Source organism: Myotis davidii, unplaced genomic scaffold (genome assembly GCF_000327345.1).
Source record: "Myotis davidii unplaced genomic scaffold, ASM32734v1 scaffold2701, whole genome shotgun sequence".
NCBI lineage: Eukaryota > Metazoa > Chordata > Mammalia > Chiroptera > Vespertilionidae > Myotis > Myotis davidii.
Window position 1 is genome coordinate 89,884 of NW_006291503.1, and position 13,796 is coordinate 103,679.

The following is a 13,796-nucleotide window of genomic DNA, read 5'->3' on the forward strand; positions in this document are numbered from 1 at the left end:
TCTGAAAATGGTTGGTAGGACTACAGTACCCAATCATGCAGCCTGTGTGAGGTAGGCCAAAAGAGTGAAAGATAATGTAAGGCAGCAACTGCACGAATCCAACCACAAGCTAAGATTGCTGCTTTAGACGCTTGATTGTGCCTTTAAAATGAACTGCAGTTCCCCCTGCTTTAATAAAACATCATAGGAGAATTGTTAAATATTATGTTGAGAGGTACTGCCAGTTGTTTGCTAGAAGGGCAGTCTCAGAACTACATTTTTTTTTCTCTTCAGTAATAAGGCAATTGACTCATACAAAATTATGGGTAACAAACCCATGGAATGGTCTACACGTTCTCACTTTATTATCCATTACTGAGACATACCATGCAAGATTATGGATAGCAAATCATTCAAATGAGTTTTGTGTTCTACTGAACAGACTATGAAATGCATATTATACAACTGTGTTGTTATGTCAGTCTCAGTAATTGGTAACATAGTAAGTTCAAAAAGTCCTAAAACTAGAAATGAGCTAATTTAACTCTGAACAATTTCATGAAGAATTTAATTCACTTAATAGTGTTATTACCAACTGACAATAAACATAATCTTTGAGGAACAAACAACAGAAAAAATTGAACATTTGGTAATATACAGATTGTGGAATTTGCTCTTAATTTGCAAGGATGCCCCTAGGATTCTATGGGCAATGGGCATGTAATAAAAGTATCTGCATTCCACACTTAGATATTGTTCAAGGTCTAGGGCTCTGCCTGAAAAGTCAGGATTAGTGAGGCTAGGTAGTGTCCCACTTCCTGAAATCTGCATGCCTGCCAGCACCAATGACACAGAGAAAGTAGAATCCAAATACCAGCAAGGAATCTTTCACATTTCTAAATGTAATCAAGGTGGCTTTAGAGATAATCAATGTTTCACAAATATGTCATTAAATCATTTCTACATGAGAGAGTATACACAATTTACATCAATACCAAGACTCAACCAGCCAAAAGGCAACCGTCACCATTACCAAGAGGAAGTAACTATTTTATTTAACACCGAATATCAGGTCACTCTCAGTGATTAGGGTGCTCGGGGTTTTGAGTAAAACAGCAGTTTTCCTTTCTTTTAATTCTCCCCTTGAATACACATTAGGTGCCACAAGATGGAAGCATGAGTATAGGCAAGCACTGCCTAGTTCTTAAGCCAATGTGCTAGCCCTGGAAGCATTAATGCACAGTCAGCACTCATGGCCAGAGGCAGGGGCAGCATCCTCTGTAATGGGAGGTGGGGGCAGGAAGTAGCATGTCTCTGATGGTCCATACCCCAAACAAGGAGAACAGGAGTTGTCCTGGGCCAGACTGGCCAGGAAGTAAAGGGCATATCCTCCCTTTTTGTAAATAAAAACTGCACATTTCATTTTTTTTTCCCTATGGGAGAACACCTGGAAGGAGAACCTAGGCCAACATTTAAAGAAATAATAATAAGTTAAATGCACACTTATGTTTCTAAAATAACATTCAAACGTATGTGCGAAGACCTGCAAGGGCCATTCACTTCTAGAAAACTGAGAGCACACATTCTCCCGGTGAATTTCCTTCCATGTAAATTAAAAATGCTCCGCGATTTCCAAGGGAACTAAATGACAAGACTAAGGGCAGAACTGAACTGAACAACATGATACTCAACATGCAATTATGGGAAGACATGAAATTCCAAAAGAACCCAAACGAAGTCCAGTGGCGGCCAGAATTCACTGGAATTCACTGTCCTAAAACAACAGACGTTCCTCCGGATGGTCAATGTGTGCACTTTTTACATTTAAAACAAACTTTTCTTCATTTTTAGCAGATTCATGAAATAAAACACACAAAAATGAACTTTCTGACAAATAAAAAATTTTAATGATAAAATACAGTGAAAGGTTAGGTTAGTTTAGCTGGCCGCTGCAAGCTAGGAACTGTCTGCCGTAAAGCAAGAACCACAAAGACAATTAGAATAGTATTTTCGTGATTTGTAAATTGAAGCTAAGGTGAAAATATCCCACAAGAAGCTTAAGAAAAGGGCCAGGACCCACATTTAATAGAATGAAATGAAATCAAACACATTTTCCCCCCTGTAAAACAAAATCCCAGACTGTTAAGAGCATCCTTGGTTGTAGAATGCCAACGAATCAGCCAACTGACTGTTCTGCACTATAAATCGAGAGTACCTCCAAACATGTATTTTTAAGGACATTTATAAACAAGGAACAACAGAGTTTTACAAAATAAGTTATGTCAAACACGCAATTATAGTGTAAAGGTAAAGGCACTCTATCAGATGTAATTTCCTCTGTAAATAAAAAGTTTCACCAAACCTGTTAAAGGACATTTATGAGAAGCGCCGGAACCAACATTTAATTGAATCCATGAGAATGAACATGTAAAATTAAATCCCGAGCAAGCTCCAGTCTTGTCTGACAAGAGCAGCTCGGGCGGGCCTTCAGAGTTTCTGAATTTTCGAGAGCCCGGCGAGACAATTCACTTCCGAAAGTGTACACTGAAGATATTTTCATGTTAAGAATATTTATGAAACATGGCCAACATAAAAATTAAACAAATTCAAATGGCTGCACTGTAATGACAAAGAAAAACCCCAACACCATTATATTATAAAATGTAACAAGAAATAGGATCCCTGGGGGCGGAGGCGTGTTTCCTTAAGGGATTTAAAGGGACAAGCTCTTGCCAACCAATGTTCTTAATGGAAATTTGCAAATAACAAAGCACGTTTTGTGGAAAATGCAGGAGACACGTCTGGACCACACTTTTTTAAATACAATGATACGAAATACACAAGCACATTACATACAAATGCAAGCCAGCGTCCAATGGTGGTCTCCAGTGTTCAGTGAAGGAACCCTGAGCCAGCCAGGCCTGTTTACTCATTTTTACGTTGGAATTATCAGGATTTTTTGTCCTTACTAAGGCAACATAAGAAACAGGACGATTCTGAAATTTAACCAAATATTAAACATACAGTCATGATGTTAAGTGACACATCAATAACAACAACAACCTGGGCTCAAGGGCTGTTATGGCCATGAGCTGTCAAAAGTGCTCTCACACTCCTTAAGGCCTTACTTTCTCTATCCAGGTTGAACATGAAAGAAATCCTGTTACTGATAAGAAATCCCACAAAAATAGCCAAAACCAAGATTTAAACAAATACCCAGTAACAATGTCCACCCAACAACATTATACAATAGGAGGCAACACCAGCTTCCTGGCAGCCAACTGTCACTGGGCTTTCCTGGACCCACACTATCTTAGCCATGAGCACTAGCCATTTCCTCATTTTAAGCAGCAAACACCACAAATCATTTAAGACCACGAATAGTGGGGTTCAAGACCCACATTTAAATAAAGAAAATGGTCCAAAAACCCATCATGCTGTTACATAAAGCTCAACACTGAGCCAGCAGCAGCGAAGGGACCTTTCCTGTCATCAATCCAGGAGCACATGGGACACGTCTGCCAAATTATATCAGGATACACCATCTATCCGAGCCTCTCAAAATCACACTACCGACAGATTACGAAATAAACTAAATTAAACTTACACTTTGAGATCGCCGGACAGAGAACCGACATGTTCCCTCAGCACTGAGTGAAACCGCCCACGGAAGCCGCATTGTACAATCCGGATTTTAATGAGCTTGCTCACGTGGTAGAGCTTCTCCCACAGCCTCCTTGTGGCCCGCCTTCACACACTGTCATTGGAGGGCCTGCAATGATTGACAAGGAGGCTGTCCACTCTCTCCAGGTCTGTGAGTGGAAACTTGGCCCATATCACAAGGCCCAACCAAAAAACTCATCTTTGCCCATAGTTATCACTTTTATATCTATGCTCCTTCTTCAATGTCCACCTCTATTACTCAGGCCTTTGCATATTCCATAGCCTTGACATTATCTCTGATTTTGGAAATTGTGCTGACCAAGTTGACCTAGGCCTAGTGCAATTGCACCCTCCTTCTCCACAGAGCCTTCCTTGCTGTGCTTCTCCCACCCCTAAGGGTAAAAGTGAGTTCTTCTTTGCTATTAGGTGGGGACATGGGGAGACATCAGAGCTGGAATACAAGGGAATCATGTAGGCTCTGGTATCAGATAGTGCTGGCCCGGACACAATGTGAAGGACCCAAAGTTTGTACTCAGAATGTTGACAAGCCAGTTAAGGGGGCAAAAAATGGGGAAAAGGCAAGGAAAACCGATAAGGTCACTCATAGCAGACTTCCAGGATTAGTCCCAGCAATTAATTCAAACATCTCCCAACCACCCTTTTCAGGATTTCCATATCCAATCATTTCCTTCCTTTGTCTTTGGAAATCCACCCCCCTTTCCACTTTCAAGACTCAGGTATGAGCAGTCTCTTCTCCGACTCCTTCTGTCATTTCATGTTGCAACCCCATGTGCAGAGTAATGATTCCTTCTGTTGCTATAGGATGAAAGGTAGCCGACTTCAGATGTTGTCTGGAAAGGGTACCAAGTTTCATATAATTTGAGACTGTCAGCCTGATCCTTTCCAGGAGGCCATTTGCTATCTGAATTTCACAGCTACTCAAACAGGGATATGTAGCTCGCTTAGGGGTATCTTCAATGTTGAAATCAACTGCTCCCAAATGTGGTAGGTGAACCACATAATCACTGGGTCATGTCATGTAATTGTTTATGGTATTATTCTACCCACCCTGGAATATCATCCACTGCCAATGGTAGCTGATAGAGAGGGCCTCATAGTTCTCTAAGAGGAAATAGGAAGAAACAGCAAAGTAAAATTGGTTAAATTTAGTTTCGAACTCCGGTTTAGGAAGTTAAAACACCAGGGACATCTAGCCACATTATTTGTGCAGGGCTAAGAACATAGCAATTGGCGAGCATAGGTGACTACCCAGTAGAGCCTGACTACTTCTTTGGAAGCTCAGAGAACGATAGGTGAGTTCCTCCAGAGTTGGGGTTTAAGCATTTTTTTGGTTCTTTCTTCTCCCATCTGAACCTTAAAATGAGCTTGTCTAATCAAAACAAAATCCTCTGGCTGGTTTGGTAGGATAATGTTGGGGAAAATTAGTGCCCAGGGTTGGATTAAACACAGTATTGACTCATGACATGACTTAATCATGTGTTGGAAGTGTAATTTGTCTTAGGGAAATTTAACATCTTTAAGACTTTGTCATCCTATGCAAGATCTGGGGATAGCTTACCATTTGAGCATTCTTTTGCGTCCCTCTTTAGCATTGAAATTATTTCATGTGGCTTTTAAAACTCAAAAAATATATTCCTGGGCACTATTTCCTTTGAATTGCTTTTCTGAATAGGGAATCCTATATAATAAAAGCCTAATATGCTAAGTGTCTGCTCATCGGGCCATTCAACCAATCAAAGCATAATATGCTAATGATAAGCTAAGGCCGCTCAACCACTCGCTATGATGTGCACTGACCACCAGGGGGCAGACAGTCTACTGGCCAACTAGTCACTATGACAGCACTGACCACCAGGGGGAAGACGCTCCGACCAGTAGGTTAGCTTGCTGCTGGGGTCCAGTCAATCAGGACTGAGCAAGACAGGCTGGACACCCTCTGAATCCCTCCCAAGGTCCCTCCCCGGCTGGCCAATCTCCTGCATCCCTCCCCGGCCCCAATCGTGCACTGGTGGGGTCCTTCAGCCTGGCCTGTACCCTCTCGCCATCTGGGCTGAGGGAACCCCCCAAGTGCACAAATTTCATGCACCAGGCTTCGTGTGTGTGTGTGTGTGTGTGTGTGTGCGCGTGCCAGTATGTGTGTGTGTGTGTGTGTGCCTGCTAGTATGTATATAATTGATTTCAGAGATGAAGGGAGAGGGAGAGAGTGATAGAAACATCAGTGATGAGAATCATTGCTTGGCTTCCTCCTGCTTGCCCCCTACTGGAGATTGAGCCTGCAACCCCAGGCATAGGCCCTGATGGGGAATCCAACCATGATCTCCTGGTTCATAGTTTGACGCTCAATCTCTGAGTGACGCCAGCCTGGCCACCCCTATATATTTTAACTGGTTATTTACTCTCTGTATAAAAGCCCGTGATATATTTATATTAATTTTTGCACTCAGCCAGACAAATGAATTCAGATATAACAAGTGATGGTTAATTTCCCCTCCTTCTTTCCAATTTGTGAAACACTTAGTAATTCCATTCCTTTATTCTTAGGTAGAACATGTTTAAAGTCACATTTGGAAAGCATCTCGCCTCCCTTATTTTTGTCTTTTGGTTTGTATACTGGTAATCCTGTTTTGGCTTCTTCAATAGCATATTAAGAGATTTTTAAAAATCAATTAACCCTCTTTATATTAACTAATTGTAGTGCGTTATTTTTTGAATATGCTACTCTGGATTATGTTGGCAAACATTTGGGGCCACCACATCTACAACCATCCATGTAATACCTCTGTGGCTGAGAAATTCATCCATAAGCAGGAAAATGTGTTCACAGGACCTCACTCAAAGGCCGTGGAGAGTCAAAGATCTGCAACAATTATGCAAGAGACGAGGGGAGGACTGAAGGAAAAGGAACCCTGTGGTCCCCACATGCAGCAGGCACCTACATCATCACACGGAGCAAGGTATCCTGGGGTCCTCCCCTGATTCCTGCCCCTCCCCGGAGGCCCGCCCAGAAAAAGCTCAACCCACCTGTTCTTAATTCTGCCCTCCTTCTTTTAAAGAGAGCTAGCCCACCCCTGAACCCTCTCTCTGTCTTCTAGTACCCTATTCCATAGTCCCATCCTTCCTGTTTAGCACCTGCGCATTAGTAGCCAACTGCCTTGTGGGTGGAGTGCTTAGGGTACGGTCCATGGACACGGTCCCATGCAGACCCTAGGTCCTGGTTAGTGCCTCTGCCCAGAGTGAGCCTGCGTATTAGCGACAACTATGCCTTTTAGTCAGAGCAGGTGCACTTGACAGACAGCCCTTGGGAATGTGACCTCTGAATCCTGATGCTTTTGTGATTACACATGACCATGCTCATCCACAACATGTTATCTTTCCCAAAACTCTGCCTTTCCCATCTTCTGGGGAGAGGCACAGCTTCCCCTTAACAGGAATTGAGTGTGCCTAGCCCCATCTCCCCTTTTCTCCACTGAAGAGGAGAGTGCTTGGGGCTTGGACCCCTTATGCCACTGCTGCCGACTGGGCAGGGCCCTGGGCCCCTTTATTTTTATTTATTTTTTAAAATATGTTTTTAGTGATTTCAGAGAGGAAGGGAGAGGGAGAGGGAGAGAGAGAGAGATAGAAACATCAATGATGAGAGAGCATCACCAATCGGCTGCCTCCTTCACGCCCCCCACTGGGGATCCAGCCCAAACCCTGGCACATGCCCTTGACCGGAATCGAACCTGGGACCCTCCAGTCTGCAGGCTGACACTCTATCCACTGAGCAAAACCAGCTAGGGAATGGGCCCCTTTATTTGCATGTCAGGGAGCCAGCTACCCCCTTGAATGTCCCAGACCCTTTGTGGGGGTCACTAGACCCTAGGTTTTAGGGGTGGGGGTCACCAGCCACTCCAGGGGCAGGGACCATTCTAAAAGCACTTTAATGATTTCCCTTCCCTCCAAATCCCAAGGAATGGAATGGGGACCCCGCCAGCCAAAACACTTCTCTCTGCCCTGGCTCAGCAGGCAGATATGTTCACAGGACCTCACTCAAGTGGCATTGAGGGTCTGCAACAAATTATGCAAGAGCCCAGGGGAGGAATGGATGGGGCCGACCATCTCAACCCTGGAAAAGGGACCACATGCAGCGGGCACCTACATCAACACGTAAAGCAAGCTATCCTGGGCTCCTCCCCTGATTCTCGCCCCTCCCCAGAGGCCCGCCCAGAAAAACCTCATCCTAGCTGCTGTCCATTCTGCCCTGCTTCTTTCAAAGGGAATTAGCCCCTCCCCTGAACCCTCCCTCAGTCTTCCTGTGCCCCACTTCATTGTCTCATCCTTTCTGTTCCGCACCTGCACTTTAGTGACCAAATAACTGCCTGGTGGGCAGAGACCACGCACTGGCCAGGCGCTACTCATGGCCCCGCCAACCCTGGCCCTGGGCCCCGGATCTTAACCCCGCCCCGTGAGTGCCTGCACTAGCGACAAGCTCCTGATAGGCAGAACCCGCGCACGTGCCAGACGCCAGCCTTGGCCCCGCCCACCGACGACACCCTGTTCTCCAGCGATGCGCTGAAGGTGACGTTCCTCATCACCCGCCTCACGGGGCCTGCCCTGCAGTGGGTGATCCCCTACATCAGGAAGGAGAGCCCCCTGCTCAATGATTACCGGGGCTTCCTGGCCGAGATGAAGCGGGTCTTTGGATGGGTGGAGGACGAGGACTTCTAGGCCAGGAGACCCTCGGGCCTGGGGACAGGTGCTCTCGGGGGAGGGTCCCCGCGCCGGTGGCTGCCGCCCAGACCGCCACAGGCGTCCTCCCACCGCGCCTCCCCGTCCCCGTGTTCCAGTGGCGGTGATCTCCCCCGCGCTCCTGTTCCCTCCCGCGTAGTGCTTGCCTTTGTTCCAGGAATAGCGCCCCAGGTTCCTGCTGCAGCTGGGCCTGGCTCCGGAGCGCGCCGCCGCCCTCTCCCGCCAGCCAGGCCCCTCCCGTGCGGACTTGGACTCTGTCCTGGGCTCCAGCTGCGAGCTGGGCTCCCGTTACACACTGGACAGACCCCTACAGACCAGCCGTTGCCAACCTCTCCCTGCCAGGCTAGCAGGCCTGCGTGGATGTGCCCAGAGACCAGCGCTGTGGCTGCCATCACCATCCACCACCTCCACCGACAGACTGCAGTCTCCAGCGATCTCGTCTCACCCAGGAGGTATCTGAGCTGGCCACAGCCCCTGGACAGTGATTCCAACAGCTCGCCAACCCCTTGGAGGGGCCGGCCAGCCTTTCACCTTCAGCGGGGTTGGGGAGGGGGGCATTCCCTCCCTACTCCCCCAGACACCTTCTATTCCTGCCAGTGGCTGCACCAGGGGTGCCCCGCAGCCAAATCGAGTCACTCGTTTTCTCCTGTGGCCTGTTAGTTTTGCTCAGCACCCAGTTCTCTTCTGAATTTGCAGCTGTCTCTCTGATGTGTGCCTTTTGTTCAACACAGTGACCCTGCACTCTGCCCAGCTCTTCTACACTACCTAGACAAAAGTCTTTTTTCCCCCCAATAAACATCACATATTATTAAAAATAAATGAAATGTGAATGAATATGGTGCCTCTTCTTTCCTGGTCCATTACATAGGGTCCGTGTTTTGTTCAGCAGTTATGCCTTCTCTCATTCTGTGGCTGGTGTAGGGTCTTGCATTATTAAAGATATTAAAGAGTAAAGGTGTTGATCCTGGAGGTGGAGACCCCTCTGGTGATCATGCAATTCCGGATGCTGACTCTTCCAATCCTGTCAGTTCCATGTCCCTTAGGAAGTGGACCTTGATCTGACTTTTCAAAGGTGATGTAAAGAGAAGCTAGCTAGCACGCTTTTAAGAGAAGGGTTTTTCCTTTCCAAAAAAATCTGCTTGAAATCACACCTAATTGTTACAAACCATGAATCACATACATTTGTTAGTATCTGTCAGAGTTTTTTTTTTTTTAACCCATTATTCAGGGAACCAGCAGAATGACAAAGGGGCTTTAGAAAGTGCATTTACATTTACAAGGTCTTAGATTGTGTAAGTAGAAGGGAAAGGAATACAGAATTGTGGTTAATTTTGGTAAAATCCTGGTAGATGATCTGTAGGGCAAAAAATTATAACCTTCTCTAACAGGCAGAAAATAAAATAAAACCATGTTACTCTGCATGCTCACCCCTTAAATGCACAGTGCTGAAAAAACAAACTACTACCTCATGTACGGCTGGGATAATTAAAATATCTCTACAGTCAAATAATAGGTGGGCTTATAAATCAATATGCAATCAAATCTGCCTCATTTCCAAATTAGGTGATTTTCCAGAACATAGGAAAGAGGAATCAATCACAACAGTAATTTTGATTACTTTTCCTCTCTCTCCATATGAAAGGTAAATACTTGCCCTGCATGTTCAATTGTTCGTAAGGCTGTATGTGGAAGTAGAGGTGCATTTTCTGCATTATGTATCTGATAATGTTTTGTTCCCAGAAATAGTGGAAGCATTAACTTGCAACTTGTCATGTAATAGGTCTAAGTCTTCTTGAAAGCAGGGGGAACTTTTGAGTTAATACAATAAACTTATGGTTCACAGGACTCTCAAAAAAATTGAAAGTATCTAATTATGAGGTTCCAGTTGAAGGCCCTGGCAGTCTGCCTTCCCAGATGGGGTGGAAGAATGATCATGTTAAGCATATTCACTGTTCGGTTTTATATTTTTTAAACTTTATTTATTTTTTAAATATATTTTTATTGATTTCAGAGAGGAAGAGAGAGGGAGAAAGAGATAGAAACATCAATAATGAGAGAGAATCATTGATCAGCTGCCTCCTGCACGCCCCCTACTGGGGATCGAGCCTGCAACCACTGCATGTTCCCTTGACCACAGTCGAACCCAGGACCCTTGAGTCTGAAGGCCGACGCTCTATTCACTGAGCCAAACCGGCTAGGGCTTTATGTGGCTTCTTTTTTATACCCATAGTTGTAGGGCTTCCATTCAGCTACATTTCAGGCAGTTATGAATGATGGTTCTGTAGTTTAGTTGTAATTTTGATATGGTTGTGGGAGGATGGGAGTACCACATTTATCTACACTACCATCTTTACCAGAAGCCCTAGTCTCATTTATTTTTTTTTAATTTTATATAAAGGGCCTGTTCAAGTCACGGGGCCATTTTAAATCATCACTTTTTAATTATTGAGTAATAGTGGTTATTATATTCTGGATAAAAATCCTTTGTAATATATATGCATTCCAAATGTATTCTCTAGGTATATGCACCATGCTTTTCAGTTTTCTGAAAATAATCTTCTAAAGTATGATGTTTTCCATAATTTATATGAAGTCCAATTTATAATTTTTGTCTTTTATTTTAGTGTTTTAAATACATTTTTATTAATTTCTGAGAGGAAAGGAGAGGGAGAAACATTAATGATGAGAGAGAATCATTGATCAGCTGCCTCCTTCATGCCCCACACGGGGATTGAGCCCACAACCTGGGCATATACCCTAATGGGGAATCAAACTGGTTCATAGGTGAGCTACTGGTTCATAGGTCGATGCTCAACCACTGAGCCATACGGGCCAGGCAGTCTTTTATTGTTTGAGTTCCTCCAAAAAACAGATGCCAAGACAGAAGTAGACATTCATGAAGTTTATTGGGGGAAACACTGGTAGAGGGTAAAGAAGAGAGGGAGAAGGGACAGGTGAGGGAAGCCTTCAGTCTATGAAAGGAAAGAGAGAAGGAAGGAAGAGCCTACATTTACAGTTGAAGTTTTCAAAAAAATCTCATTTGGACAAATTGGGAACTCAGAACAAATACTGTTGCTACTGGAGTTGTGTGTCAGACAGGAATGGCCTAGCTCTAGTAACCCTCAACTGCTCAGTCATTGACCAATAGCAGCCTGAAGAGAGCTTGACCTCAATGTGAATATTGCATTGAGTCCAAAAGTGCATGCCCTGGCCGGTTGCTCAGTGGTTAGAGTGTCAGTCTGCTGACCGAGGGGTCTCAGGTTCGATTCCCGGTCAAGGTCACGTACCTCAGTTACAGGTTCCCCAGCGCCAGTAAGGATGTGTGTGGGAGGCAACCAATTGATGTGTCTCCCTCACTTTGATGTTTCTCTCTCTTTTCTCCTCTTCCCTCCCTTCCACTCTCTCTAGCAATGAATGGAAAAAATACCCACAGGTAAGGACTTAAAAGAAAAAAAACCAAAAAACAAAAGTGCGGTAGCTGGAAGGTGACTGCTCACTACTATCATGATAGAAGGTTGTCTTGAAGGGAAGTCCAAGTGGCACACTTCCATGGCTACCTCAGTGCAACACTGCAGCACAGATCTACTTCATGGTTGATATGGCCTTTCTTCCTGAAAGAAAACTTACAAGATGTAGATTAGTGTAATGAACTACAGTCCCATCACTGTAATTGCTATCCAGACTACAATTGTGATTCATCCTCTTCCTGCTCCACCATTTAAAATTCCATAGTTTTTATTTATTTAAAAATTTGTAATTGATGAGAGAGAAGGAGAGAGAGAGAGAGAGAGAGAGAGAGAGAGAGAGAGAGAGGGATCAATCGGCTGCCTCCACATGTGTCCTAACTGGGGATCAAATCCACCACCTTTTGCTGTATGGACCAATGCTCTAATCAACTGAGCCACACCCATCAGGACTCCATCATTTCTATTTTTAAAAATATATTTTTATTGATTTCAGAGAGGAAGGAGAGGGAGAGAGAGAGAGAGAGAAACATCAGTGATGAGAATCATTGATCTGCTGCTTCCTGCATGCCCCACACTGTGGATCGAGACCCACAACTGGGATATGTGCCTTAACGGGGAATCCAACTGCAACCTCCTGGTTCATAGGTCTGTCTGACCACGTGCTGGGCTAACTATGGTTTTGATTTGCATTTTCCTAATGATTAGTGATGTTGTGCTCTTTATCATATACCTGTTGGTCATTTGCATGTCTTCTTTGGGGAAATGTATAATCCAGGTCCTTTCCACAATTTTTAATTGATTTTTTTGGGGGGGTGCTGTTGAGTTGTAGGAGTTTATTATATATTTTGTATATCAGCTCCTTATCAGGTATATGGTTTGCAAATATTTTCCCCCTTACATAGTTTGATTTTTTGTTTTGTTGATCATTTCCTTTGCTGTTCAGAAGCTTTTAAATTTTATGAAATTTCACTTTTTTTTCTCTTGTTGCTGATGCTTTTGCTGCCATATCAAAAAAATAATTGCCAGCACCAATATCAAGGAGCTTTTCCCTGTGTTTTTTTCTAACAGATCTTATGTCAAGTGTTCTGGTAGATATTATGTTATGTTCTTACACCACACACATATGCACACACATACAAATAATATTAAAGGGGGTGGGAGGAAACATTAGGAGGTGATTAATAATCTATTACCTTGATGGTGGTGATGGTTTCACCAGTGTATACTTATCTCCAAACTCATCATTTTACACATGGGTGGGCAAAAGTAGGTTTACAGTTGTTTGTATGGAAAAAAAAATGCAGGTTATTATTATTAAAATAGCTTTATTAACTCTGTTTCACATACAACTGTGAACCTACTTTTGCCCACCCATATATTTAACATGAAAGCTTTATACATATTAATAACACCTCGATAATTTTTTAAAATGAGAGACCAAAGAGCTTCCCTCCCCCAAACATAGAAGTGTGCCCTCATCAGACACAAAATCTGCCAACCCCTTGATCTAGGATTTTCCAGCCTCCAGAAATGTGAGAAATAAATGCTTTTTAAGCCACCCAGTCTATGCTATTTGTTATAGAAGCCTGAACTAAGACTGGGAGTAACTGATAATAGATATGAGGTTTGTTTTTGGAGTGATGAAGATATTCGAAAATTAGATTTTAGTGACATTGTAGAACTCTGTAAATAAACTAAAAGCCATTGACTTGTACACATTAAATGGATGAATTTTATAGTATGCAGATTATATCTCAGTAAAGCTGTTAAAAATGAAAAGAGCCCGCCAGGTTGGTGTGGCTCTGTGGTTGAGTGTGGACCCATGAACCAGGAGGTCATGGTTCAATTCCCACTCAGTGCACATGCCCAAGTTGTGGGCTCGATCCCCAGTAGGGAGCATGGAGATGGCAGTCAATCAATGATTCTCTCTCATCATTG